General features: G+C 48.0%; 2 long non-coding RNA genes across 2 annotated transcripts in view; one reads left to right on the top strand and one right to left on the bottom strand.

Annotated features, from left to right (window-relative positions):
- Positions 1 to 23966, top strand: part of LOC103790815 (uncharacterized) — a 39836-nt gene extending 15870 nt beyond the window's left edge. Inside the window, exon 3 of the long non-coding RNA XR_008479215.2 lies at positions 23556 to 23966. This is a non-coding gene — a long non-coding RNA (uncharacterized LOC103790815). The remainder of the gene's footprint in view (positions 1 to 23555) is intronic.
- LOC103790812 (uncharacterized) lies at positions 18910 to 24702 on the bottom strand. The gene is made up of 2 exons (XR_617098.5): positions 24586 to 24702; positions 18910 to 19522 (listed from the first exon to the last, which is right to left on the bottom strand). It is a non-coding gene; the product is annotated as an uncharacterized LOC103790812 (long non-coding RNA).
- Between the last annotated feature and the right edge of the window lie 1525 nt (positions 24703 to 26227).

Below are 26227 nucleotides of genomic sequence, written 5' to 3'. Positions count from 1 at the left end.
AGTCTCACTCTGTCGCCCAGGCTAGAGTACAGTAGCATGATCTTGGCTCACTGCAACCTCTACCCCCTGGGTTCAAGTGATTCTCTTGCCTCTTTCATCAAAGTAGCTGGGACTACAGGTGCATACCACCACACCAGGCTAATTCTTGTATTTTCAATAGAGATAGGTTTCACCATGTTCAGGCCAGGCTGGTCTTGAACTACTGGCCTCAAGTGATCCACCTGCCTCAACCTCCCAAAGTTCTGGGACTACAGGCATGAGCCACGGTACCCAGCCCCTGCTACCAGTTCTTTTGGGTGTATGTATACTCAGAAGTGAAATTGCTGGATCATATGGTAATTCTATGTTTAATTTTCTGAGGACCCATCGCGTGTTTCCCATAGTGACTGCACCATGCTACATTCCCACCAGTACTGTACAAGGGTTCTAATTTTCCCACATGCTCACCAACACCTGTTATTTTCTGGTATTTTTATTAAAATTTTTTTTAACATAGCCATCCTAATGTGTGTAAAGTGGTTCCAGAATTTTAGTATGCATGTATTTTTTTGAGCAAAGTCTCACTCAGTCACCCAGGCTGGAGGGCAGTGGCCCAATCTTGACTCACTGGAACCTCCGCCTCCCAGGTTCAAGCAATTCTGCTGCCTCAGCCTCCCAAGTAGGTGGAACTACAGGCATGCACCACCGGCTAATTTTTGTATGTTTAGTAGAGACAGTGTTTCACCATGTTGGCCAGCTTGGTCTCAAGCTCCTGACCTCATGTGATTCGACTGCCTTGGCCTCCCAAAGTTCTGGCTCCAGAATTTTTAATTAACAACAGCTATGACCATTCTTGTACATATACCCTGATGTACATATGCAAGAGTTTTTCTAGTTACATAATTAGGATTGGAATTGCTGGGTCATAAGATGTGAGTGTTCTATTTTCCAAAGTGGCCACACCAACGTACAGTGTCATCAAGAGTAGATAGTCATCTCAGTTGCTCCATATCCTAACATTTACTATTATCAGACTTTCAGTTTTTATCAGTTTGGTGGGTATAGAATGATATTTCAGTGTGGTTTTATTTTGCTTTTCCATGAATGATAATGAAATTGAGTATCTGATCACAAGTTCCTTTGTCATGTTTGTTTCCTCTTATGTAAAATATCCGTGTAAGTCTTTTGCCCATTTTTATATGAGGTTGTTTATCTTAGTTTTATGAATTGGTAGGACTTTATTTTGGATACGAATCTTTATTGATTATACATTAAAATATCTTCTATAAATTTATGGCTTATCATTTCATATATTATGATGTATTTAAAATTATTATTATTATTATTATTTTGAGACAGAGTTCTGCTCTTGTTGCCCAGGCTGGAGTGCAGTGGCATGGTCTTGGCTTACTGCAACTTCCGCCTTCAGGATTCAAAGAATTTACCTGCCTCGGCCTGTAATCCCTGTAGCTGGGATTACAGGTGATCACCACCACACTTGTATTTTTAGTAGAGATGGGGGTTTTATCATGCTGGCCAGGCTGATCTTGAACTCCTGACCTCAGGTAATCTGCCCATCTCAGCCTCCCATGCAGGGATTACAGGTGTAAGCCACTGCACCTGGCCTAAATCATCATTTAAAGCGATTTTTTTTTGAGATGGAATTTCCCTTTTGTTGCCCAGGCTGGAGTGCAATGCTGCGATCTCCATTCACTGCAACCTCTGCCTCCTGGGTTCAAGTGATTCTCCTGCCAAAGCCTCCCAAGTAGCTGGGATTACAGGCGGGCACCACCATGCCCGGCTAATTTTGTGTTTTTAGTATAGGTAGGGTTTCACCATGTTTCCCAGGCTGGTCTTAGACTCTGAACTTGCGTGATCCACCTGCCTTGGCCTTCCAAAGGGCTGGTATTACAGGCGTGAGCCACTGTGCCTGGCCAAAACCAGTTTGTTTTTAGAAGATGGTCTTGCTGTGTCACCCAACCTGGAGTGCAGTGATATAATCATGGCTCATTGCAGCCTCAACTTCTCAGGCTCAAGTGATCCTCCCACCTCAATCTCCTGAGTATCTGGGACTACAGGTGCATGCCACCACACACAGCCAATTTGTATTTCTTGTAGAAACAGGGTCTTTCTATGTTGCCCAGATTGGTCTTGAACTCTTGGACACAAGCAGTCCTCTCACCTTGGCCTCCCAAGGTGCTGCGATTATAGCCATGAGCCACTGTGCTTGACCTTTGATGTCTTTTAATGAACAGAAATTATTTTGTCAAATGTGCCAGTCTTTTTTTTTTTAATCACATGCTTACTGTTTAAGGATTTATTTTCACATTTAGGACTTTGATCTACCTGGAATTGAGTTTTTAATGTGTTAAAGGGTATTGTTTTCCAATTTGGATAGCCAATTGTCCCAGCTTTATTTATGAAATAAATTGTTCTTTGCCTATTAGTCTTCAGGGCATCCTCTGCCAGAAATCAGGTATCCTAATAAATGTGGATCCATTTTGAGGCCCTTCATTCTGTTCCATCATTTGTTTGTCAATCTCTATGTCATTTTCATACTTGATTTGGAGGTCAAGTACCTGCCCAGAATTCTGCTTTGGGCGAGTCTTAGCATTTCTTGGTCCTTTTCACATTCATATAAATTGAAGCTTCAGCTTGTCAAGTTATATGAAAAACTGTTTGGGGCTTTTAGTTGAAATAGCATTAGGACAATTTGAAGATAATTGCCTTTCTGTCCATGAACATGGTATGCATCTCCATATATTTAGGTTTTCTTTAATGCCACTTACTAAAATTTATAATTTTCTTAAAGACGTCTTGATAACTGTGCAGGGAAAAATTCTCTCAAACCATGTTTTTTTTTTGCTCTCATACCACCACAACAATCACCAACACAGCAGAAAACTTCTGTGACCAAATAAATTTGTGGGTTTTTCCCCACACACCAAGCAATGAACAACAGCTGGTTGTCCCCTAATTCAATTTCAACACTATCTACCTGGAGATAGTGTCAAATACCACAGGGTGAGGGCTCAGTTCCCAAGACTGACCACCCTCCCCCCACCCAATAAGATATGTAGGGTGAGGTATAGGGGAAGGGATGTGGGGTTTCCATGCCCTCCCTGGGTATGCCACCCTCCAGGAACCTCCACATGTTTAGCTACTTGAAAGCTCTCCTGTTCTCTTGAGTTTTTCTGGAAGCTTCATGATGTCAGTCAGCATTATTTCCTCCCAGAGTATAGGGCAGGACCCTCTCTGGGGGGTCAAAAAGATGGGGGAAGATTAGAGTTCTTCCTTAAAGTAAATGAAATGAGGGCAGGAGAGTTTCTGTTTCCTGAGACCCAACTCACCCAACATTATAACCAAACACTGTAACTAGGGATGTGGGATTATGAACCAGGAACTGTGAATTTGAATGAAATCAATACAGATCATAACATCACAATGACTTATCTTGGAGACTTTATATTTGTGGCTGCCTTTGTAAATTTTATCTTGTATCCATGTATAGGTTTCCTAAAAATGTGCTTATAGTTGCACTGCATATAATGTGCTTTTCTTCTCCTTATGGTGACTAACCTGCTATTATTGGACACCTCACATTTCTGATTCTCATTTTGTTGTAATCTCGTTAGGTCTTTAGTTTTCCCCCAACAACTTGGGGTTTGGAGGCTGGGCTCAATTGTTTATGCCTGTAATCCCAGCACTTTGGTAGGCTGAGTGTAGCAGGAGCAGCTGTGAAGGAAAGGTCTTGAACACCGAACTGGGGAAGGAAGTGGCAGTTTATTTGGCCAGGAGCTGTAGCTGGCTCAAGCAGACAAAGAAAATCCTGGTCCTTTTAAAGGCTTGCAATCTAAGAGGTGCACATGTGAGAGGATTGTGATGGATTAGACAAGCTTGGGGGACGTGACTAGGCAGGGGTCTGAGTAGTTGAGCAAGAACAGTGCCTTCTGGGAAAAATTCCTCCATTCTATATCTGTGACCTATAGATAGGATTGTGGTTAGGAGTAGGGGGTTTAATATTTAACCTTGAGACCTGGCCGGTGGCACCAACTAGTCCTTCCCACTCACCTCATCTGGCTTACCTTTGCTTTTACTTCCTCCTTTTCTCCAAGCACAGGCTCAGAGAAGGGGGTCTCCTTCCTCATGAATAGGAGGATCACTTCAGCCCAGGATTTGAGACCAGCCTGGGCAACACAGGGAGACCCCATCTTGACAGAAAAATAAAAATGTGGGTGGTTATGGTGGCAAACACCTGTGGTCCCAGCTACTCAGGAGGCTGAGGCAGGAGGACTGCTTGAGCTTGGAGTTTGAGGCTGCAGTGAGCCACTGTATCACCACTGCAGTCCAGCCTGGACAACACAGTGATACCCCATCTCAAAAAACAAAACAAAACAAAAAACAAATTTAAAAAATGTAGGGTTTTTAGGTCTGACAACCTTGAATTGTAATACTTGCTCTTACACCACATCTTTAACACCTCTATGTTTGTGTTTCTCATCTTTGACAAGGAAAAAATGATGACACCTTCCTCGTGGGGTGATTGTGATGATTAAACCAGATAATAGAGTTGAAGCAGGAACGGTTGCAAACAAACCTGTCCAACACCGAACTGGGAAGGAAGTGGTGTTTTATTCAGTTGGGAGCTGCGGCAGCATAGATGCCTAACAATCAAGCTCGCCAACAAAGAAAAATCCTTGTCCTTTTAAAGGCTTACAGCTCTAGAAATTACGTGTGAAAGGTCTTGATCCATGAAGTAGGCGTGGGGTACCTGACTTAGGTGGGGGTCTGATCGTGTTTAAGTAAAAACAATGCCTTCAGGAAAGATTCTTCCATACCATGCCTGTGATCCATAGGGGTGCAATTAAAGGTGGCACCTGGTCTGCCAGCTTTTACCTCTCCTATTGAAATGCAATCTAGAAGGCTAGGGGGAAGTGGTCTTAGAAACTTAAAAGGATTTAGGGTGATTAAGGGTCTCCTTCCTCAGAGTCAAATGCCTAGCATGGAGCCTGGCATGCAGTAAGAGCTCAATGAAAGTGAGCTATTACTATTTCTCAACAAAGACTGCTCCTTTTCTTCTACTTTGCTACATATTGATTGTTCTAGTTGAAATCAGTGTTCAAAAAATTGGGACAGAAAAATCAGGATTTCTGTTTTCTTTTTCCCATTCTCTCTCTCTCACACACTATTTCTCCTTCTTCCACTCCTTTGCCAGAGCTAAATACAGGTGGTCAGTGCTGGCCTGAGGGCCAGCAGAGTGGTGTGTAAGGACACTTCCTCCCTTAACGATGCCACTTCTACTAAAAATTTGGCCAGATGCAGTGGCTCATGCCTATAATCCCAGCACTTTAGGAGGCTGAGGAGGGCAGATTACGAGGTCAGGAGTTTGAGACCAGCCTGGCCAACATGGCAAAACCCCGTCTCTACTAAAAATACAAAAAATTAGCTGGGCATGGTGGCACACACCTGTAAGCCCAGCTACTCGGGAGGCTGAGTCAGGAGAATCGCTTGAACCCAGGAGGCGGAGGTTGCGGTGAGCCAAGATCATGCCACTGCACTCCAGCCTGGTGAACTGGTGACAGAGCTAGACTCCATCTCAAAAAAAGGAAAAAAATCAAATACAAAAATTAGCTGGGCATGGTGGTGCACACCTGTAGTCCCAGCTAATTGGGACGCTGAGGCAAGAGAATCACTTGAACCCAGGAGGCGGAGGTTGCAGTGAGCTGAGATTGTGCCACTGCACTCCAGCCTGGCAACAGAGTGAGACTCCATCTCAAAAACAACAACAAAGAAAAACCCCTAGCCTCCAAATTTTCTGAGAGGCTGATGTGCGCAATAATAAAACCCCGGTTTCCTGTTCAACAGGCTGTGCGTGTATAAACTCTTTACTTCCATTCCCCTATGTTGCTAAATCGGCTCTATCTGTAGGGGCAGCAGGCAAGATGAACCCATTGGGTGGTTACATACCTATCACTGACCAAACTCCTATTTTGTGTCTTACACATGTTGGCAATTCAAGATACAAAATTGTGGGGTAGAAATCATTCATCATTCTCTCTCACTCTCTTGTTTTTTTAAAGACAGGGTCTTGCTCTGTCATTCAGGCTGGAGTGCAGTGATGTGATCACATAGCTCACTGTAACATCTGACTCCTGGGCTCAAGCAATCCTGCTACCCCAGCCTCCCAAACAGCTGGGACTATGGATAAGAACCAACAAATCCAGCTAATTTGAGTGTGTTTTTTTTCATAGAGATGGGATCTTGTTATGTTGCCCAGGCTGGTCTCAGACTCCTGGGCTCAAGCAATCCTCCCATCTCAGCCTCCCAAAGCATTGGGCATTCTTCCATTTTATAGATGAGGACCCTGAGGTTCAGAGAGCTGAAGTAACTCATCGGAGACCCCACAACTAGAAAGTATGAGCACAGGATTTAAATCCAAGTCTCTTGCTCCCAGGCTGGCTTTCTTTTCAGCTGTACCAAGGGACAAAACCTCAGTTTAAAAGAAAATAACCCCCAGAAAGGTTAACACACTGATTTGAGCTATTTTACACATCATCTGCAGAGGTGAGTAAGAGGATCAGAAAGGGGGCAGGGAAAGGGTAAAAATTAAAAGAGCAGCTGGAGGTAAAAGAGAAAGCTGACCCCTAACGCTTTTCACCTAAGGCTGAGTTCTGTGCTGAGGGCTGGGCTAACTGTGGAGGCAGGGTGACGCAGCGAATGGGAGGAAAAGGGCGGGCTGGTGGTGAGGTCAGGGCTGAGCATGACATAAGCTGGGGATGGAGGAAGTGATTATGACCAGGAAATAAGCCTGCTGAAACCACCCTTGGAGGGTGGCAGAATATTCCTGGCATCAACTGACGTTTAAAAAATAGTAATAACTACATCTTAAACATCTCTGTGACATCCACAGAGCTTATTCCTGTTTTACAGAGGAGATTGAGGCTCAAGACAGCTAATGGGACTTGCTCAGGCCACCCAGCTAAGATGTGACAAAATCCAGAACGCGCTACAAGTCTTGATTCCTCCAAATGTGGCCACACAATTTGGGGAGCACACAAAGATCACAAATATTCTGCTCGATAGAAAAGACAGAATACAGAAGAGGTGAAAGGAGAAAGGTGTTGGTAATCTTATCATTGGGTGGACCCAGTATTAACCTCCCCCCACCGTCCTGCCCCTCCACACCTCATATTCTGGGCACCCAGGACATCATTCCCTGCTAAAATATCCCCGAATCTATTTCTAGGGCCTACCTAGGCGTCTTTCTACATCTGACCTAACGAGAGTAGACCTAGGGCTGAGGGATGACCAAAGGGCAGCTTTGGGGGTGAGGGTGTGGGCAAGGCAAGTTCAGGCCTGTCCACACAGCTTCCCAGCAGCTGGATCAGGGGCAAGAAGGGAAGGGAATAGGCTGTGATTGATGGCCTCCTTTTGCTCTCTTTTCCTGTGTCCTAAACTGGGAGGGACAGATCTGGGTGGGGGGTCTCTCTAAAACTGACATACATGCAAGAAGAAATTGTTCAAAAGGGTGGCAAATGGTAAGCTAAAGCCCCTGGGCCATCCCCACAGGTAACCAATAGTTTTTTTTTGTGAGTCTGCACAGGCCCCCAGGGAAGTCCTGGAGGATGGCAGCATCCCAGTTTGGCCTCAGCTCACTGTTTGTTTTGCCCAGCACTCAGTCTCTTAGCTTTGATAAGTGCTAGAAGAGCAAGGAGAAATGCAGGCAGAGTGCTGTGGAGCTGGGAGGGGTGTTTGACGGACAGCTCAGAGTGGGGCGCCAGGGATGCGGTGGACAGAGGAACTTGGGGAAAAGAGCAGGGGCATTTAAATGGAGTTTTCAGAAGCCCTGATGGGCTTTGTGCGGTATAATTCCCTTCTCCATCTCTAGAGGAAACTGGCAGTAAAATCTGTGTGATGGAGACATTGGGTTCTGGCAATATGGTAGACCTGAACATATATGCTCTTTAGGTGTATATTTCATAATAAGGGAAATATTTTTTTAAATTCACGCATTTGACAATACTATAGGGTTGAATTTGTGGTTTGGAAGGAGATGGACTCTGGTGGGATTGACCTCAGCTCAGCAGGAGAGCAGCTGAAGGAAGCTAGTACCAAGTGGGTATTGTGTATGCCTGTTTTCCTTTCTTTCTTTCCTCTCCTTCCCTCTCCTTCCCTTCTCTTCCCTTCCTCCCTCCCATCTTCCCTCCCTCTCTTCCTTCCTTTCTTCTCTTCCCTCCTTCCTTTCTTCCCTTCCCTTCCCTTCCTCCCTCCTTCCCTCCCTCCCTCTCTTCCTTCCTTTCTTCCCTCCCTCCCTCCCTCCCTGTGATTGATGGCCTCCTTTTGCTCTCTTTTCCTCTCCCTCCCTCCCTCCTTCCCTCCCTCCCTTCCTCCCTCCCTTCCTCCCTTCCTTCCTTCCTCCCTCCCTTCCTTCCTCCTCTCTCACTCCCTCTCTCCCTCCCTCCCATCTACCTATTATCTATCTATCTATCTATCTATCTATCTATCTATCTATCTATGTATCCATCTATCTATTATCTATCACCTACTCACTTTTCATGCATAAAATGGATTATGCTAATTTTTAAATTCAATGCTATTTCTTGGACAGCTACATCAGCCCATGATGGTTATGACATGCCTTCCAAAGTTGGCTGCATGTGTTAGGAGACATATTCTTGAAGGTTGAAGAGATACTGTGTCCACATGTGGCTTCTGGGCTGGACAAGCTGCAGTCATCTATTCAATTTTTTAAAAGCACATTTGTTGGATTCTTGAAGCAACCTCTCACCCAGTCTCCTTGCCTCCCTGTGAGAGGGTATTCTTGGTGCAGCAGTCAGAGCAATTGTGTCTCTCTCTTGCTCACAACCCTCCAGCGGTCCCCATGTCACTGGGGCTCACCAGCCCTGCAGCATCGCACCATCTTCTCAGGGTTTTCACTCTAGTGTCATGTTCTCATTGAGATCTTCCCTGGCTGTCCTGTTGAAAATGGCAACCCCTTGGGCACAGTGGCTCACGCCTGTAATCCCAGGACTTTGGGAGGCTGAAGAGGGTGGATCACGAGGTCAGAAGATCGAGACCATCATGGCTAACACGGTGAAACCCAGTGTCTACTAAAAATACAAAAAATTAGCTGGTATGGTAGCGGGCACCTGTCGTCCCAGCTACTCAGGAGGCTGAGGCAGGAGAATTTTGTGAACCCTGGAGGCGGAGGTTGCGGTGAACCACGATCTTGCCACTGCACTCCAGCCTGGGTGACAGAGCAAGACTCTGTCTCAAAAAAAAAAAAAAGAAAATGGCAATCCTTTTCCACCCAAGTGCCCTCCCCCATGCTCCCCTGCTTTACTTTCCCACCACACTTACTGACATAGCCTGTATGGTACTTAGGTGTTTGATGTCTCCAGCTCCCCTACACTCACCCCAGAATGCCAGCTTCATAAGACAGAGATTTTTGGCTGCTGGTTTTGTTCTTTTAGTTTTGAGTCGGGGTCACTCTGTCAACCAGGCTGGAGTGCAGTGGTGTGATCATAGTTCATTGCATCCTTGAACCTCCTGGGCTCAAGCAATCCTCCCACCTCAGTCTCCCAAGTAGCTGGGACTACAGGTGTGTGCTACTGCACCTGGCTAATTTTTGTACTTTATGTAGAGACAGGGTCTTGCTACATTGCCCGAGCTGGTTTTGAACTCCTGGGCTCAAGCAATCTTCCTGCCTCAGCCCCCAAAGTGCTAGGATTACAGGTGTGAGCCACGGCACCTGGCCTGTCTGCTGTTTTTAAATCTCGGTTATCCCCAGAACCTAGAACCAGCCTGGCACATCAGGAGTGGCTCACTAGATACTTGCTGAAGTGAATTGAATCTAGAAGCTGATTTCTGCAGGCGTGTTGCCTCTTGGCTGGTTACGGAGGGAGAAGCACTTCCCATCATTAAACCATCTACCTCTGACTCTTCTTGTTCTGAGTCGGATTGTCCCCCCTTATCAGCATTCTCCCAAACTTCCCTCACATTTCATCATATTTGGAGCAGTTAACAGTTGGAATGCTCCATCTCGTCGGATCCCCCATGTAATACGGCAGAAGAAGAAATGATGACTGTTGAGCTCTATACTGTTACTCCCTGCTTAAAACTCTCCAAATGAAGGACATCATGCTGAATGAAATAAGCCAGGCACAGAAGGATAAATTCTGTGTTCTCACTCATAAGCAGGAACTAATAAAATCGATTCCGTAAAAGTAGAGAGTAGAATAGTGGTTACCAGAAGCTGGGGAGAGAAGGGCGTAAGGAGTGTAGGGAAGGGCTGGTTGATGAGTACAAGTGTTTAGGTAGAAGGAATAGGTTCTAATGTTCCATGGCACAGCAGGGTGACTGTAACTAACAATAATTTATTATTTATTTTGAAGCAGCTAGAAGAGAGGATTTTGAAAATTCCCAACGCAAAACAATAATAACCCTTTGAGATTATGGATATGCCAGTTACCCTGATTTAATCATTACATATTGTCTATGCATACTGAAATATCACATGTACCCGATAAATATATATAATCATATATTAATATCAATTAAAAGTTTTAAATTAAAATATTAGAAAGATCACAAAAAATCATCTTAATAAAGTCACAAATGAATTAGAAAAATAAAACCTCTCCAAATGGGTCACCAACTCACTTAAATGAAAACCAGGCACCTTAGCCAGGCACAGTGGTGTGTGGCTATAGTCCCAGCTACTTGGAAGGCCAAAGTGGGAGGATCGCTTGAGCCCAGGAGCTTGAGTCAAGCCTGGGCAACCTAGCAAGATCCTGTCTCCACAAAGGTTTTTTTGAAAAGGAATCTTATCGGCCGCATGTGGTGGCTCACTCCAGCACTTTGGGAGGCCTACACGGACAGATCACCTGAGGTCAGGAGGTCAAGACCAGCCTGGTTAACATGGTGAAACCTGTCTCTGCTAGAAATACAAAAATTAGCGAGGCATGGTGACGGGCACTTATAATCCCAGCTACTTGGGAGGCTGAGGCAGAATTGCTTGAACCCAGGAGGAGGAGGTTATAGTAAGCCGAGATTGGGCCACTGCACCCCAGCCTGGGTGACGGAGAAAGACTCCATCTCAAAAAAAAGAAAAGGTACTGTATAGAGACCCCTCCTCCCAGCAGTGCTCCAGGTGTGCTAGCCTCCTTCCATGTCCTCAGGATGCTGACACTTGCTGTACCTTCTACCTGGAATACTGTCTATATTAGCTTTCTAAGGTTGCCATAACAAAATCCCACACACTGGATGGTGTGTGACAGTGAAACAACAAACGTTTATTCCTCATAGTTCTGGGCTTGCAGATAACTGTCTTCTCACTGTGTCCTCTAAGGGTCTTTTCTTTGTGCTCACACATCCTTGGTGTCTGTCCTAATCTCCTCTTCTTATGAGGACACCAGTCATTGGATTTGGGCCCACTGTAATGCCCCATTCTAACTTAACTATCTCTTAAAAGGCCTTATCTCCAAATACAGTCACATACTGAAGTACTGGGAGTTATGGCTTCCACATATGAATTTTCAGGAGGTAACAATTCAGTCTATAACACTGTCCCAATTCTTCAAAAGTCTGTTTCTAGCTGGGCATGGTGGCTCATGCCTGTAATCCCAACACTTTGGGAGGCCCAGGTGGGAGAAACACTTGAGCCCAGGAGTTCAAGACTAGCTTGGGCAACAAGGTTAGACCCTGTGTCTACAGAAAACAAACAAACAAAAAACCAAAATAAAAGTCTGATTTCTTCCTCCGCAGGATCTAGATATTAGCCTCAGGTGACATTGCTTCCTGGAAACCTTCCCTGCTTACCTCTTACCATAAGGCCCTACTGAGATTTTTCCCTTATGTACAATCTATTGTTACTATGTTTACCTATGGGCCTACCTGTTTATTGTCTGTTTCCACTAGTGGTATGCTGGCAAATGTTTAAGCAGCTTTTGGGTGCAGGATGATTGTGGGTAGTGAGTAAAGCTGCCTTTAGCGTCTGCCAATTTCTGTGGTGTAAACATACCCACTGTGGCCAATTTCAAGCTACCAACATGACATCACATGACTCCAAATTCCTGAAAATCTAAAACACCTGTTCTTGTGAGCAGGTACAACCTGGCTCCAATTCCCCCTCTAGAAGGTAGACTCCACTGAGGCAGGGGTCTTGCCCTATTTATAGTCAAGTCTCTATGGTCTAGAACACTTCCTAGGGCAGAAATATGGCTCAACAACCTGAATTTATTCTCAAATGAGTAAGCTAAAAAAATTTTTTTTGAGTCAGGTGTTTGCTCTGTCACCCAGGCTGGAGTGCAGTGGCACTATCCTTGGCTCACTGCAACCTCCACCTCCCAGATTCAAGCAATTCTCTTGCCTCAGCCTTCCGAGTACCTGGGACTACAGGCACCCGCCACCATGCCTGGCTAATTTTTTGTATTTTAGTAGAGATGGGTTTTCACCATGTTGCCCAGGTTAGTCTCAAACTCCTGAGCTCAGGCAATCTACCTGCCTCAGGCTCCCAAAGGGCTGGGATTACAGGTGTGAGCCACCGCACCCAGCCAAGTAAGTTAAATCCTTAATCCCACTCTGAAGACCTTCCACGAGTTTGCCCTTTTTGGCCACCCACATTTCTTTGCTGGTCCTTTGGCTGCCTGGGCCCCTTTATCCCCTAGATGTTGTGCACTCCTGGCTGTGTCCAGGTTCCCCAAAGGCCACATGTCCTTTCACTCCTGTCTGCCCAGACAGCCCTGAACCTGGATGACTTCTACTGGCCTTCCAGATGCAGCCAATTGCAAGCAATGTTTTTCTCAGTCCTGTTGAGTGACATGACCCCTGGGCTGACCAATCCCCTGCTGCCACCTTCTCTCTTGCCCCTGATCACAGTGGCTGCTTCTTCCTCTGCCTCCCTTGGGGCTCCTGACCCAAGTTCCTGGCACACAGCAGGGCTCATGTGAGTGAGTGAAGGCATGGCAGAATACCAGTTATGGGGCAGGGGTAGAGTTGGTGTGGTGGGGAGGACTCCCCTACAGCACAATTTGATCAAAGGCGACACTTGCCCTGAAAGAATGAAGCAATTCTCCCTTCATGAAAGTATGAAGAAACTGATGAGCAATTAAATGCCTGAGCCCAGAGTAATGATGATTAAGGAATGTTGGAAAAGGGATGATTACAAGGCTCTGACAGCATTTGAAAGCTCTAAGTTCCAGTGAGTTCAGGAAAGTGCTTTGGGTGGGTGGAGCCTGACCGTTATCAGAGGATTCCAGGCTCCTCGTTCCTGACCTGTTAGGTCACCGAGAGCTGAGAGTAAGGCAAGGTGTCACTATTTGCACCCCACCTTAGCTCACTGCCTTTTTTCTTTATTTGAGACAGAGTCTTGCTCTGTCGTCCAGGCTGGAGTGTAGTGGTACAATCTCGGCTCACTGCAACCTCTGCCTCCCGGGATCAAGCGATTCTCCCGCCTCCAAGTGATTCTCCAGCCTCGGCTTCCCGAGTATCTGGGATTACAGGCACACGCCACCATGCCTGGCTTATTTAAAAAAAAAATTTATTGTTAGTAGACATGCGGTTTCACCATATTGATCAGGCTGGCTTCAAACTCCTGACCTCAAGTGATCTGCCCACCTTGACCTCCCAAAGGGCTGGGATTGCCAGGTGTGAGCCACTGTGCCTGGCCCTCACTGCCTTTTGAGAAGCAATTTGACCTGAAGGATGAGAAGGACCTTGGGAAGATCTGGGGAGGGGGGTTCTTGCTGGTGGGTTCCTAAGGCAGGACAGTGTTCTGTAATATGGGATAATAATAAGGATTGCCTCCCACAGTGGCAGAGAGGATGAAATGAGATATCACCAGCACAGTGCTTGGGACAGAGCTTTGCTTGTGGTAGACACTCACTAAAGGTAGGAGGACAGTGGTCACATCCATTTGTCCACCAGAATGCCATCTTCCTGAGGCAGGGTCTCTGTATCTGTCCCAGCTATATTTCCAGAGTCTAGAAACAGTGCCTGGCACCCAGTCAGCCCTTAATACATGCTTGTTGAAGGCACGAGTGAGCCGATTACATAACCAGCTTCTGGTAACAGATCCAGGGAGAGAGCTCCAGTGCCCCAGTACTTGGTTCCCATGGCTTAGTGCCGCAATCTATTATTTCCCCACTCGCCCTGCGCAGCCCCGGCAGGCAGTGACCGCACAGAGCTGATGACTCGGCCTGGTACTTCTCTAAATCCTGCCTGGGGCAGGCGGAATCTCCAGGGCCCAGCTCAACAGGGTGAGCTGATGACTTGGGGCCCAGTGTGGCCCGCTTTCCCGTTAGCTTATCCTGGGTCAGAGGGTTGGCCCAACCTCTGGGTTCTGTCTGCGAAGGGAACAGAATGTCCAGCCCCAGGCAGGAGACACATTGCACAGGCCCCTGGTAAGCAGGAAACTAGCCCACTTCATGGCCTCCCTTTGTTTGGAGCTCACTTCTCTCCTCCCTCTGACTCTGAGGCTGCCCTCCTCCTGGAAGATGATGGGGCTGTCACTAGAATGTGGGCTTAGAGCTGGGGGCAAATCCATGGATGATCTAACAGAACCAATGTGCTGGACCCATGCTCAATCACTCAGTTGAGTACTTACTCTGTGTCTGGTCCTATGCTAAATGAAAATTTCACTTATTCTAAAGAGACACCAGCTCTTTCCCAAATACTCTGTTCTTTGATGCCGCTGGGCCTTCACATGGGTCATTCTTGTTTAAAATACCCTTCCTGGTAAATACTCATCCTTCAGCACCCAGCTCCTCTATCACCTCCTCTCAAAAGCTTTCCCCAGCTCATGCAAGACAGTAAAACCATTGTCTCTCCTGGGCACCCCGGACATTTGGGTTTGCGTGTCTGTCTCATACTGTGCTATAGCATTTCCAAGGCCCAGTCTGGACCCCATTTTCCTCCTGAGCCTGGGGGTCCTCCACACCCAGCACACAACAGGGGCACTGCAGACATTCACTTCTCCCCTCTCGGTCCCTGGATACTTTGTCTCCCTCTCTCGTAAGTCCCTCATCTCTTTGTCCGTATGTCATATTTTTGTTTTCAGTCTAAAAACAATGCTCGTCATGTTATAGTTACTTGTAAATGTAAGTGGAATGACACAAATGAACGGATGACCTCCAGGCAGGACATCAGACCGAAGCTGTTCAATTATTTGCCTATGGAATCCATGGTCACTCTGAGCAAGAAATCATCAGAATTGGTAGAGAAGGAGAGGATGAGACCAGGACAAGGAGGAGAACAGGAGAAGGTGCTGAAACTAACATTTTCTGCTCCTGTATGTGCCAGGCGTGTTTCGCTTATTCCTCACCCTAATCCTATGAAGTGGATATGATGATCCCCCTTCTTATGGATGGAAAATGAAGGCACATAGAGGTAAGGTGACTTGCCCAAGGTCACACAGCAAGTGAGTGGCAGAGCTAGGGTTTGAACCCATCTACCAAGCTCCACCAGTTGGACAGGGAAGGTGGAGTGTCCCTGTCGTAGGAGAATGCACAGAGAAGCCAGGAGAGACTGCAAGACACTGTAGGGAGAATGAACATGTCAGACCCAGACCTGGGCTGCACTGTCCCTGCCTTCCAGATGTTCTCTGTCATGGCTCCCCAGACAGATGCCGCCTGGCCTGTAGATCCACCTCAGACTCCTCCAACACACTTAACCACTTTCCCTGGAAACTGCTCTGCTTTTCAAGGAGCTTCTAATATTGACCCCGTCCTAAACACTTCCCTTTCACTCCCCGGACCAGGGTTTGGGTTCCCTTAACCCCTCAGGATTGCACAACTCCCACTGAATGCTTCAGGAACCCACAACTTCTCAATAATGCTGAACTGGGCGAAATTTCCCAGTAACCACCTCCTCCGCCTGACTAATGCTTCTCAGCTTGGCAATGCAATGTCCTATTTTTAAGGAACCCAGTCATTTGGTTTAGATTCTTTATTTGTTTTATTTTAATGACCTTCTGAATCATTCATTTTTCTACTTTTGAACTGATTCACTCTTCGCCACTTCCTTGTATAGAAATCCAACCCCTCCTTTAGGGCTCAGCCAACACCCACCTTCTTCCGAAAATTATCCTCATACCACCCTCTCTCCAGGAAGAAGTATTCCCACCCTCCCTCGTTTCTGTGCCATTCATCTGGTATTTATTATATTGTCATGATCATTAGCATAATGATAATATTAATAATAATAATAATGATATGCCAGCTACTTGGGTCATTGCTTTTCATTTTTATCATGACCCTAGGAAGAAAATGAAACTAAGCCTCAGGGAGTTTACACCTTTTGCTCAAGGTCATACAAAGTCAGTAATGCAGCTGAGGTGCTAGCCAGCCAAGCCGACTCTGAAGCGAGTGTCTTCAAAGGCAGCTGTTTGCATGGGGTGCCTGGCACTGTGCTTGGCTCTTGTTGTGATTATGGTTTTGATGTCTGTCACCCCCCGCTGGAGACTATGAGCTCCACGAAGTGTTCTGTTTCCTGTTGCACTGTATGCAATCAGTATCTGGGAGCAAATAGCTGATGTTCCAGAGACATGGACCGATGGCTGGAGGACTTCCTGTCTTTTGTATAGTGCTAGCAGCTTCACGCCTTACACTGTTTTGTATTTCCTACAACATCAAATGCTTGGAAGCAATCTTGATCAATGCTCATTGAATGAAGGAAGTTAGGGTCAGGCATGGGCTTGGGGGCTTCCAGTGGGCTTATTTTCTAGCTGAAAATATTCGATAGGAAATTTTCTAGAATGATCTGTATAGCTCAGAATGAATACTGTCAGATAAGACCTGCTCATCACTTTTTTTAAGTTAAAATAACAAAATTTTACAGACTAAGGTTTCAAAGGAGTTTACGCAACACAAAAGAGTGAATCAGTTCAAAAGTAGAAAAATGAATGATTCAGAAGTCATTAAAATAAAACACAAAACATTGTTTATGGGTATCTACTGGGGGCCAGGCCCTGCACTCGAAGACCAGTGCTGGAGACGGCCATGTGAGCAACCAGCTAGGAGAGGGGCTTTGAGTGTCCACCCTCGCTCTCATTCCTTCTGGGAGACAAGCTCCCAAGTGCCTTGAGAACAGGCAGAGTTGGAACCTCAGAAACAGGGAGAGAGAGGGGACAATGGCCCTGTCTGGCAAAGAAGATCAAGTAGTAAAGATCTCAACCTCCCAAACCTCCCAGCAGCCGCAGAAAGGGAATGCTAGCAGCAGTGTGAGAACTGGAGGCTGGCTCATCTCTTGTGGGGCATGAAGAAGGCGGGCCTTTGGCCACAAAGGGGCCACAGAAGAACTGGATGAGGCGGATGCCTATGTAACATCAGTTCTTTGCTCCCAGGTCTAGGAAGGATAATAAAAATGAGAGACCAGTTGGAGGTGGCACATGGAGACAAAATGGTCCCCTTATCACTCAGTCTCACGCTTTCCTCCTCAAATTCTGTCTTGTCTGTCATCCATTTGCCAGCCCTGCTTTCTTTTTGTCTTTTCCTGATCACCCTGTGCCCACCCCTTCACTTGTAACCTCGAAGGGATACTTTGTCTCTGGTAGGGCTTCTGTTACCAGCATCTCATTGGTTTTTTGGTTTTGGGACCCAAATCGCAAGCTTCACCTTTTGGCAGGAGCGATCTCTAAAGAAGCAGAGAGCCCAGTGGTTCAACCTGGCCTCTTGGAGCCAAGGTTCCTGGGCTGGAGGGTCACCTGACAATCTGCTGACATCTACAGGGTGGCAATCTTTGTTTTTGTTTGTTTCAGGGGTAGAAACAACTAGTATATTGATTTGGGGAGGAGAGAAGAAGTGGAGATGGGAAACCAGGAGGCCAGGGTTCTTTAGTGTTCACCAAAACCACTGCCACACCCCTCCACCCCCTCTTGCCTTCTTCCTCCTTGGCGGGTGCCAGCAGGCTCTCACCCTTTCCAGTGACCTCTCTCCCTCCTCCTAGCACCCCACTTGCAATTCCTCTCCTGTTCCCACCCTAAGAACAAGGGAGAGCATCCACCTTTGGCAGGCCACTTGACAAGAACATTCAATTGGCATGCAAGGCACCCCACATTTGGGGAGGAGAGAAGGAGGGGAGAAGGAGGGGTAACCAACTGGCCCTCTTTAACTCAAGTACATCTTGACTGCTGGATTCGGCCAGAAGGGCAGGGATCCCTGCCCTGCTTCTTCTTGGGTGCAAGGATGAGACTCAGAGATGATGCTGGTGAAGTAATAGTAATAGAAGTAATAGTACTAGCAGTAAACACTATTTGGAGTTCACTATGGGCCCAGCACTTTGCCATGGCCTTACCCATTTCATCTTGTTTCCATTTCTCCATATTGGGATTAAGAGCATGGACGCTGAAACCAGACAGCCTGGGTGTGAATCTCAGCTGTGTCACTTACTGGTTTGGGCAAGTTACTTTACCTCTCTCGGCTTCAGTTTCCTCACCTATAAAATGGGGTGAATAGGTTGGGTGCAGTGGCTCATGCTTGTAATCCCAGCACTTTGGGAGGCCAAGGTGGGCAGATCACCTGAGGTCAGGAGTTCAAGACCAGCCTGGCCAACATAATGAAACCCATCTCTACTAAAAATACAAAAAAATTAACTGGGCGTGGTGGCACATGCCTATAGTCCCAGCTACTTGGGAGGCTGAGGCAGGTGAATTGCTTGGACCCCAGAGGCGGAGGTTGCAGTGACCTGAGATTGCACCATGGTATTCCAGGCTGGGGGCTAATAATAACACCTGATAATAGATTCTTTACACATAGTACATGGCATGTAAATATTACTATTCCATTTCAAAAACTCTAATATCAGCTTCCTCTTTCCTTGGCTTGTGAAAGGTGAATATATAAAAGAAAGCTGATAGAGGGAATGGTTCATTTTTCAGAGCTTCAGACAAAAGGGAAGGGACTTTTGCAAGAAGGAAGACATCGGAGTCGATCATTGTGGTTTGCATTTACAATGGGGAAACAGAGGCTCAGAGAGGGTGAGTTAGTTACCTGAAATCACACAGCCAACAAGCAGCAGAGGAGGATTTGAACTCGGACCTATCTGACATCACATCCTTGATTCTGACACTATATAGCCAGTGCTGGTGGTCATGGAAAGATCCGGCTCCTGGCCCAATATTGAAAATGGAAATATGAGTCACCGGCCATCCCTAGGGAAAGCTGGGGAGTGAGAAGAGCTCAACTATGGGGCAGAATGTTCTGCCAGATGCTGGGGAGTGGCTGCCAGCACCACTCAGTCTCCTTCATGCCGAAGAAAGGGAGGAGGAGACAGCATGGAGGAACAGGGTTTGCAAGCCAGCGGAGGGCAGCCTGGAGTGGGGCCATGACTTGGTGGATGACGTCAGGCTCACACATCTGGCCTCTGGAATGCTGAGGCCTGGAGGATGGGCCCAAGTTTCTGCTTCTCCTTGCAGCAGGTTCCTCCTCTGAAATAACCCAGGCTGCTTTGTCGAGAAAAATCTCCAGCTTTCTAAGGCTCTCCTAGACCAACCCAGATGGTGATGTGTGAAATGGGCCTTCAGTGCCTGCAGATGAAGAGTAGGTCTCTGTAGAGAAAGCATCAAAAGAAGAAAGGTTCAGGATCAGCCAGCTCTGGGATGGATTCCTGGCTGTATGAGCCAGGCCAGTACCTTGGTTTTTCTTTTTCTTTTTTTTTTGGAGGCAGAGTTTTGCTCTTTTCACCTAGGCTGGAGTGCAATGGCGCAGTCTCAGCTCACTGCAACCCCTGCCTCTTGGGTTCAAGCAATTCTCCCAAGTAGCTGGGATTACAGGCGCCTGTCACCACGTCTGACTAATTTTGTATTTTTGGTAGAGATGGGGTTTCACCATGTTGGCCAGGCTGGTCTCAAACTCCTGACCTTAGGTGATCTACCCGCTTCAGCTTCCCAAAGTGCTGGGATTCCAGGTGTGAGCTACCACGCCCACCCACCTTGGTTTTCTTGTCTGTTAGCTGAGGCTCCTCTTCCTCTGATGCAAGGTCTAGGGAAGAAATGGCATGTAGAACACCTGGCACCAGCTGGTCATGCTGTCAGTGCTTGCTGACTACCTGCCCGAACCCATGGGCAAATGAGTGGACGAGTTGTATGGTGTCCCAAAGCACTAGCGTGCTTAGGTAGGGGCTGCCACCTTGCTGACTGGTCTGCTTTGAGGCATTGTCCCTGACCTGACTCTTCTGGTCCCAGTTTCCACTTTGCTCCAAAGAGAACAAGGACCTGTCTGGCCTCCTGAGAGAGGAGAAGCCCAGCCTCTTTGCTCTTGCGAGTGCCCACTGATGGGGCCTCACCTAAGATTTGATGCTTGCAGTGGCTCTACCCAGGAAAGTTTGGGACTGGCCGGTGTGACTTAATGAGATCAGTGATTCATTTTGGTCCCAAAAGGAATGAAAGCCCAGGCCTTCCCAAGGCCCCTCTGCTTTAGTTGGCCTGGTCTCTTCGTCAAGGAATGAGTCACCATCCTTCACATGGGTGCTCTTATTTTCACTTTGCCTGGGCCTTCAGAAAGCAAACAGTGGCTTCCTCTTTTCTTTGCTCTTGGGGGTAAAAGATGAGTATAAGAGAGGCCTGAAAAGAGCAAGTAAGCTGATCTTCCAAGGTTGCCACTAGAAGGAAAAGGCTTCTCAGTGAGGGACCTTTGAACCATAGCTGCATCTCTGATGTGACCTCTTCCTCTGCCTGGCTGAAGGCAGAGCCTGCAGCCTAAAGTCCAAATTCCTTACCCAAAAATGGAAAAACAACCCACCCTCTCCAGTCTGCTGGAATTTTAAAAAGTGTCCTTGATAATATGATTTGCCTGGGGCACCAGTCAATGATTCCCTGCTTGGATAAACCATTTGACCTCAATTTCCTTGTCTACATGATGAAGATCCTCATCTGGAGCCGACAGATTGTCCCAGGCCACAAAGAAGACAACATGGGTGCAGCACCACCTGCCTGAGCAGCAGTGGAGAGGGTGTGACCTTCCGTGGTCTGTGCTGTTCTTCCCTAGTTAGGGCTCAAGTTTATTTAGAGGTCAGACCGCTGGCCAAAGACTAGACCCTTAGTTACCTGGAGTCCACTGTAGGCCCAGAGTAACTGAACAGGAATTCTGAGGAGGAACTGAGAGTCACAAAGCCCAGGCACATTTCTTCGAGGCCTCAGCACAGACTAGTGGGATCAAAGAACATAGAAAGTTGAGGCCAAATGTCTTTAGAGGTCATCATCTCAAACAGTGGGATGTGGGCTGAGTCACTGCCCCTTTCTGGGCAGTGGGTTTTGATTTTTCTTTAATCAGTAAATGGGAGATGAAAATTCCTCCCTTACAGAGAGGTAGGGACTTGGGCATGGCTTGGTGATTACGTCCAAATTGGCAGAATGAGGGCATCTCATCATGTGGAACCTTTGTTGCTCATCCTTATGGTGGGGATGATCATAATTCCTCCCCAGAAGGGAGCTGTAATGATTAAATGAGATGCTCCTGCCCCGTGCTCATGGCTGGTGGATCCAAGCATGCAGTAACTGATAGCTGCCATGAAACAAACCACCAAGTTCAGTCTCTGGCATATAGCAGGTGTTCAGTGAATGCTCACTACTGTGAGAATTAACGATGCTATTAACAGAAGAACAAAAATAGAATCACGGAGTCTCCGCCATCAAAGAGCCAGTGGAGATCACAATCTTATTTTAGATCATCCCCTACCTTACCACGGAGAATGTGGAAGACCGAGGCTGCCTCAAACAACAGGCTGAGCCAGGATGGAAGCCCTGCTCCACCGCCCAGGGCTCTTGGCTGACCCCACTTCACCCAGCAGACCGGGGCCATCTAGAGTAAGGACACTCATGGGCCTCAGTGCCCCCACCCCCAGGATTGCTGTGTGGCAGCCCAGGGTAGGAATGAAGGCACTATAGAGAGACTGGAGTCATCTGGAAAGATCCGGAGGAAATTAACAGTAGCAGCAGAGGCCAGATGCCATGGCTTATGCCTGTAATCCCCGTATTTTGGGAGCCCAAGGTGGGAGGATTGCTTGAGCCCAGGACTAAGCTGGGCAACACAGTGAGATCCCGTTTCTACAAAAGACCAAAAAGACGAAAAAATTAGCCATGTGTGGCGGCACACACCTATAGTCCCAGCTACTTGGGAGGTTGAGGTGGGAGGATTGCTTGAGCCCAGAAGTTTAAGGATGGAGTGAGCTAGGATTGCCACTGCACACCAGCCTTGGTGACAAGAGCAAGGCCCTATCTAATACATACATACATACATACATACATACATAAATACATACAAATTTAAAACCCAGCAGCAGCAGGGAAGAGCTGACTCTGCCCCAGTGAGTCGAGGTGACAGCTCCTCTTTGGAGGCAGTGCAGCTCTCTGGGCCCCACATGCATATATAGGCACGTGCATGACTCAGAGACAATGACGGTGGAGGGCAACAATGGCCATCATTGGGTGAGTGCTGACCGTGCTCCGGGCTGTGCCAAGTGGTTACATCTCATTAATCTTCATGGCAACCCTATGGGGTGAGCACTCCAGAACACAGCAAACTGAAGCACAGAGAGGCTAAGGCACTTTCCCAAGGCCCCACAGCTGGTCCCTGGTAGAGCTGGGATTTAAACCTAGACAGTGTGGCCCAAAGCCTGCAACCCTCCACACCAGCCTGCTACCCTAATGAATCATGCCTTTGTCACCCCTGACTGATTGACATGGTTTCCAGCCCATGACCTCACTGTCTCCCGGTGGGCAGCCCTTCAAGGCTCCAAGTGTCCTGTCCCTGGGCTCAGCACCAAGCAGGGTCTCACTTGTGCAGCAGGTGTTTCCAGGCCCGGCCACACGCCGTGGCTTGAGGCAGGGAAGATCCGCTTGGTCCTGGCGATCATGGGGCAGAAATCAACCTGTCCACAGTCTCTCCTCTCTTGGGCACTGGAGGTGGGCAGGGTGGCCTCAACTGGAGCATCCAGCCAGGTGAGGGGCATGGCTGGGTCAAGAGCCAGGCATCCTGGTCCCTGCCATAACCTTGGCCAGCCCCTCACTGGGCCTTGCTTTTCCCTATCAGAATGAAGAACCTGGGTGTGGGTGGGGTGGCCCTGGCAGGTCCTTTAAGCTGGCCAAGACAGTGGGGCTAGGACCTGCCTGAGGCCCCTGACCCGGCTGGCATCAGCCTTGGGCTCTGGTCTGAGAATCCAGCTGGCAGCCCTTAGCGGGTCCTTCCGTTCCAGGGCAGGCAGCCTGCTCCCAGGCTGGCCCCACCCGAGTCTCAGGCTGTGTCTCAGATCCTTGGTTGGCCCCATCACATGCTGGCTTGCAAGGTGACATCAAATGTCCCTGTGAGTTACTCCTCTGATCTGAGGCCCTGACACCTTCATCCTGACCAAGGAAAGGTCTCCTTCTGTCTATGAACTCGGGAAGTTCAATAGCAGCATAACATATCCAAAGACACTGGGTCTCCTCTTCCAAGTCCCTTTGCAGACAGTTCCCCATTTCCAGTGAATAATGGCAGGTATTATTTATCAAGCATTGCAGGAGTGAGGGGACTTTATATGCACCTCTTACCCTCGAATCCTCACAATCCCCTTTGTGATACTATTATCATGATTGTATTTTACAGATGAGGAGACGGAGGTTCCAAGAGGCAGAAGCAATCGTGCAGTGAAAGAGTGGGGAAGAGACAGAGCTGGGAGATGAGAGTGGGGGCAGGGAGGGGAGTCCTCATTCCAGAGCCCAGGGAACTTCCTTCCCTATGTTACTCCCTTGCCATTCAGAGTACCTACTCTGCACCAGACATCCTGCTAGGTGCTGATGCAGGGATGCACAGTGAATGGGCCAGGCCTGGCCTCTGTGTGTGAGTCTACCAGAAGCCTCTGAAGTGCTGAGAATACTCATCAGAGGCCAAATGAAAGACTTCTTTTTGCCTCCACTCGCCTACTCCCAGCCCTACCACCTGCCAGCTGTATGACCTTGGACAATTACGTTCCCTCTCTACTTTAGTCCCATGACAATAAAATGGCAGAAATATTAATGTCTACCTCATTGGGTGATTGCAAAGAATGAATAGGAAATGCACGTCAATCAGTAATGCCAGTGCCTGGCCTGGAGAAGGTGCTTGGTGCCCTGTCAAGGTCTGTCTTTTTTCCATCTGCAAGCATGCTCTTGCCAGGCTGTTGTCATTGCCAACTCCATTTGACAGCTGAAGAGACTGAGGCTCTGAGCGGCGAAGTGGCTCATCTAAGGCATACGTTAAGAGGTGAAACAGAGCCCTCCACAGTCCCAGATGCATGCTCTCTTTCCCTGGAACCTGTGGGCACCTGTATACCTGTGACCCTTCCCCTTTGGGTTCTGAGTTGCCTCGAAAGGAGTGGGAGGTGAGGGGTTAAGAAGGCTGCTTGGCACTGCAGCAGAAATCTCAGGAAGTACTGGGCTGAGAGAACTTCTAAGAAAGAGAGAGGCAGAAAAGAACACATTCATCCTGGCCTCAGTGGGCAGAGGTCAGTCTGGCTCCCAGCCCAGAGGCTTGCCCTCGAGGGCCCCCCACCCCGCCGGACTCCAGCCCAGCTTGGCTTAGCCTACAAACGAAGTAGCTGATGCCCCATTGTGGACCTGCTCCTTCCAGATCCTTCTCCAGGCCTTCATCTCCTCACCTTCCTGGGTAGATGCTCAAGGCTGAGGCGTGGGGCAAGATGATCTGGGCTGGGAAGAAAGCCCTCAGCCCCCTCCACCATTCAGGCGCTCTGACAGTACTGTGAGGCCTGCACTTTGGGGTCAGGGGACTTGGCTCTGCCTCTTTTGCAGAGAGGGCCCTGGTCATGTGACCAAATGGCTCTGAGCCCAGGGTTCTTGTCTGTAAACAGGGAAAAAAACAGTATTACTGTCCTGGGATTAGGGGAGGCCTTCATTTCTCTAAGTTCCTGGCTGGGCAGGTGCTGCGCTTCTGGGTTGGGGAAACAGTTGCTGGGACCCTGCTCCAGCAGGTTTAGGACTGGAGTGGGGATTTCCCAGTGCTTTCCCATGCTTCGGTTTCCTGGGTGTCTTCCTTAGGCTGTAGAGCTACCTGGGCTCCTGCTCTGTGTCTAGCCATGAGAGCCCCAGGCAGATTCCCCGGGATGGTATGGAGGGGAGCCGAGACTCAGGATGCCGTGAGGTCCAGAAATTCAGGGGCTTGTGTGGCTTAGGACTAGCACAGAGGGACCCTGACCTCGGCCTTGGTGTCCCTATCAGCAGTCCAACGACCCTGATCTGGCCCTCACAGAGTGTCGCGTGGCTTTTACCCTAGATAAGGCAGCCCTTGGAGCGTTTCCATACCCCTCTGTCTGGAGTTTTCTCTGAAACACCCAGAGGCAGGGCCTAGTGACTGTGTCAGTGTGAGGTCACTAGGATGACTTGTCCCCATGACCTTGACCTAATGGAGCTCTAAGGCCAGCTGGCTCAGGAACCCAGGACCCCACCCCCACCAGCACCATCAGTCCCCAGGGCCTCCCTAGCTTCTCTGTTACCACAACCCACTGTGGGATCCAGGCTGCTGAACTTAGGGACTTCTGAAGGGGTTTTGGAGGGCTCAGCAGCTCAGCCCTGTGGGCTTCAGCTCACAGATTCAGCCCCCACTGAGGCATTTCCTTTCCATGGCTATTTATGGGTGTTTCCTCTTCCTTGAATAGGTAAAGAAAAAGGAAGCAAAAGAAGCTGATCTTTGGGTCCTGGAACAGCTGGCAAATCTTCTCCATTGTATTGATTTACAAAAGCATACAAGCTTGGAGTAAAGAATGGCAAAGCCAGAAAGCAAATGCATGGAAAAGCACAAGTCTAGTAACAGGAGGGAAGCCACGCTGGAAGCTTCAACCCTCTAGTGAACATATGCAGAGCACCCACTATTTGATCACCATGCAGATTCCTTGACTTGCTGTTTTCTTTCCATAACATATGCTGGGCATGAAAGACCCTTTAAGTTAGTAGTTTGTGACCCTGAGACTGTACGCTGGGACCCTTGTGAAGATGTTTAAGGTCTCCATGCCCAGGCCTCCCCCAGGTAAGTGACATCAGAAGTTCTGGAGGTGGGCCCAGGCAGCAGGAATCATGAAAGGTCCTAAGTGAGGAGCCTGGGCTGGAGTACTGCTCTGGGCTTCTGTCCACTGGGGTCAAAGCTGGCCCTCCACATGGTGCGTGGGGTGAAAACTCATATGTCCCTGCATCTGCATCTCACAGTGCGGCTTTCTGCCTGGGAAAATGGTGGGGGGAAGTCAAGGAAATATCCCTTTTTTTAGTCATAATGTCATATTCTCTCTCTTT

Source organism: Callithrix jacchus, chromosome 2 (assembly GCF_049354715.1).
Source record: "Callithrix jacchus isolate 240 chromosome 2, calJac240_pri, whole genome shotgun sequence".
Classification (NCBI taxonomy): Eukaryota; Metazoa; Chordata; class Mammalia; order Primates; family Cebidae; genus Callithrix; species Callithrix jacchus.
Note: the sequence above shows the minus strand (reverse complement) of the source record. Positions and strands in the feature narration are given on the sequence as shown.